The sequence below is a fragment of the Geospiza fortis genome, unplaced genomic scaffold (assembly GCF_000277835.1).
Source record: "Geospiza fortis unplaced genomic scaffold, GeoFor_1.0 scaffold171, whole genome shotgun sequence".
In the NCBI taxonomy this organism is placed as follows: domain Eukaryota; kingdom Metazoa; phylum Chordata; class Aves; order Passeriformes; family Thraupidae; genus Geospiza; species Geospiza fortis.
The window spans coordinates 122263-126019 of NW_005054313.1; the positions used below are offsets into that span (position 1 = coordinate 122263).

Here is a 3757-nt window from a genome sequence, read left to right on the forward strand (position 1 = left end):
GGGGTTCTGTCCAGCTCAGAGCCTCCATGGAGAGGATCTCTTAGAAGAAAGGCATTATCTAAGTGCTGCACTGTAGGGAACAAGTATTGCAGATTATAAAAGGACATTGATAGCAAGATTTAGAAATTCTGGACCTCATACTGCAAGTATATTCCTATAAATTCTTTTCCTCACTGCATGGAGTCCTTCAGTCATTTAGAGCATAGATTTATGACTTTTTGATGGACAGAAAGAAGTTCTGATCCCGCTGCTTATTTAGGACATGTTTTTCCAAATTGCAAAATTAATTTACTTGTTTCCTGTGTTCAGTGGGAGGTATTTAAGTGAGTTTGCCCCATTATAAATACAAGAGGAATTTGACCTGGAAAAGTGTCTGAGTATGAGACTATTCAGCTTGAATTTGTGATGAAGCAGAAATACATAATTTCTCTAGGCCATCATCACTTGTTAGTGCTATGTGCATCACATATGTTTGCAAGAATGTTTTTCCAAGACACATGGAGAAAGAAGACTTAGTGATGTGACATGATTTGAAGTTCCCCGATGGCTTTGTCATCAAAGAGCTCTCTCAGCTTCATCAATGAGCATCAAGTTTTTCAGTTGCAGAAATACCCCTGTAATTTATAGCAGACTTCCAGTCTCTCCCCTGCAGGAACATTTACCCAACACTAGCACCACCTGTTCCTCATGCCAAAACCCATTCTTGCAAGCTTGTTCACAGTTTTAAATGTTTATGAGGGACTGTTTAAAAAGAGGGATAAAATGTAGAGACATTCCTTTGGATTAGATGTGCTCACTTGTAGTGTGAACATATAAATGAAGCAATTAAGGTGGATGCTACACACCATCCATGTTGTGGACAGCCATCCAAAAAATCATTGCTATGTCATTAGAGAGAGCTGCTGGAGCCTGGCTAGGTGGATGGTTTTGGGATATAAATCAAACTTTTGAACTGGAGCTAGAAGGGCCTTTGCATGAAAATAATGTAGTAGAAGAAAAACATCAAACCCTGACTTCTCTCAAACATTGACAAAAAGCCATCTGGTCACAGTAACTCAGTGAGCATTTTCTCTGATCTTTGTAGCCTTCTGTTACTTTTTCCTTTAGCTGACTTTACATTAATTGGAATTCATTCTGTTTATCCTATACTGTGTGGTAGTTGATCAGTACAGAAGGAAGATCTCTAGTGACAAATATTTTTAAAGAAGTTAACAAAAAATAAAAGTTCTCTTACTTTGTAAAACTCCCAAGTGTCCTCAGTAGCTGAAAGAAAAGTCTTCTCCCTCTTCAAGTTTGCCCAGCAGTAGCGAGCACTCCGTGGCATCCAGGAATGAATGTCATTGCTAAAAGGCAATTCATAGGTAGTTGTTAATTTTCACTTCACTGGGTGTAATTGCAAGTTTGTGAAATTTTAGTAGCTTGGATGTAATTTGTTACTATTTGCAGACCAGGTAAGCAGCTGAATTGATAATCCTACCCAGAGGTGTCACATTGCAGGAGCTGGTTGCAAATGCTGTGTGAAGGGAGATGCAGGGACCAAAGTGTTTGCTAACATATTCTCTTTAAGAATAAATAATTCATGGAAAATGATTGTGCAGCATATTGATTCTGATTCAGAAAATTAGTACTTTCCTCCCATGTTTCTCTGAGCCTAGCCGAGAGAATTCCATGGTTTGGTTTTAGTGGGAATATTGGAACCAATGGAAGAATGCAGAATACAGAAGGCTCACTGATACAGACAGGAGGGCGACTATTTCTACATGCTCTCTCTACTCACAGGTTTTGAAAAAAAATAAATAAATTTTTCTTTATCAAAACATTTCTCTGGAGGAAGCTGAGGGGTGACACTCAGTCTAATATTAATCTGTAAATATTAAGTCTAATCTAGTTCTGAGAGGTAACAACAAAACCTTGCAGCTTTAGTGCTGGTATATCATGACATCAATGGAAATTATACCCTGCTGCTTCCTAGGATAGACCCTCCTCTGTGGGTTTGAGTGAAATGTTTGTAGCTTAAAATTAGCTCTGTTTTCCTGTGTGCTTTCCAGAAAAATGCACAGTATCCTTACATGCTTTCTATACTTTTCCTCAGAAAGTGTGAGTAGGTGTGAATAAAAATACCCACATTTCTGTGTACTTTGCCAAAGCAAAATCAGATTTAGGGATCCTTCAGGTGTAAAACAGAAAACGTTCTGGGTGGTCACTTGGTAAATTTTTTTTCTTAAATGCTTTAAATAGTTAACAGCAGTGTGTTTTGAACAGCTTTCAAGCTATCCCTGTTCCAGAAGTCTGCAGTGTCCTGGTCCCAGGAAATGATATGCATGACAGATATTTAAGTGGGAGGCAATAGCTTTTACTGTAGCTAATGTTTTCTGGCAAAGGAAAATGTGTCCCAAAGACTGTCCTGCTGATGAGTCTAGAAAGAGATACAAATATGTGTGAAGCTTTCCATAGCAGTATTCACCAAAATCAAAAGAAAAAGTTATTGTTGTTCAGCCTGGATGAAAACACGAGCTTTTCTTGGTTGTTAGGGTTTTGTTTTGTGGAAATCAAGCTGAAATTAAGCTGTGAGCAGTGTGATGTATTGCACAGTGGTGATGTTAAATACATCTATCTCAATCTAATGTGTTTTCTGTGTATGGGTTTCCAAGTGCCCATCTCTGTAATACTCTGGGTGACAGGTCAAGCTGTGGAACAAGAAGTTAATCCAGCACTGGATAAAGCTGACTCCCAGATGAAATGTCTCATTGCAAAGGTACAGAGATCAAAAGCTGTGGAGGCAGAGATCTCTTCTGTTGTGAAATCCCTGCAGTTCATGTCCTGCATTTGTCTCTCTTTGCCCTGGTGTCTGCTCTGCGTGGCACTGACTTGGCATCTCAGCATCTCCCTCCGACAGCAAACATTTTCACCTGTCAAGGTTCATAACTGTTTGTGTCCTTTAATTTTCCTCTTCAGGCTCTCTGTGCTCTGGGTGTGCTGCAGCCTGATTCTCTCACCACTGCTGTGAGGGGGATAAAGGAGCAGGCTGGACCCTGCTTCCCTGGAATAAACTGTTTGCTGTGCACTTTATAGAGCTCTGTCAGAGCCAGTGGTCAGTAAATTGGAGGCAGGTAATAGCTGTCAGGGAAGTGCCTGCTCTGAAGGAGGCATCCTGTGAGAATGGGGATTTCTCACACCACATCAAGTCCATTGTGCTCAGTGTGCTGTCTCTAATGAGCCAAAGGGAGGTGGAAGAAGCCTTTAGCAGACCTAACTAAACACAGTTTGGTGCACAGACAAGAATTTCTTCCTGTCCCCACTCCACAATCTCTCTTTGCTCTAAATTGTCAACTGCAAAAGGAATCATTCACAAGCATGAGTGGGGCCACACTTCGAATAAATTCACAGCAGAAGCAGTGCTACCTCTGAGAGTAACAAAGAGGGGCTGAACTTCCACCAGTGGGGCTGTGTGGCTAATGGGACAGGGGAATATTTCCCCTAAACACATGATGTCCCAGGATACCATGAAGCTGGTCTAACAGCTCTGTTTTCAACACGTGGCAGCTGTCTCAGGAACCTGCCAAAAACGGAGGAAGTACAAGATGCAGCACAGAAGATGCATTAGAGCTACAATGTGTGATGTGAGGAAGAAAGGTTAAATTGCTCCAGGCATTAGTTGGTCTTTTAATTATCAATCTGTGCTTCTGGGACACGTATTGACTCTCACATTCAGGCACCCTCATGTTACACAAGACCTCTGTAAGGACTTAGTTGTTGT

The 3757-nt window shown here is 40.9% G+C and overlaps 1 protein-coding gene across 1 annotated transcript in view; it reads left to right on the plus strand.

Moving 5' to 3' along the window:
- Positions 1 to 3757, plus strand: part of AGBL1 (ATP/GTP binding protein like 1) — a gene marked incomplete at its 5' end in the record, with an annotated part of 203599 nt that overhangs the window by 121626 nt on the left and 78216 nt on the right. The gene's annotated exons all lie outside the window — the stretch shown is intronic.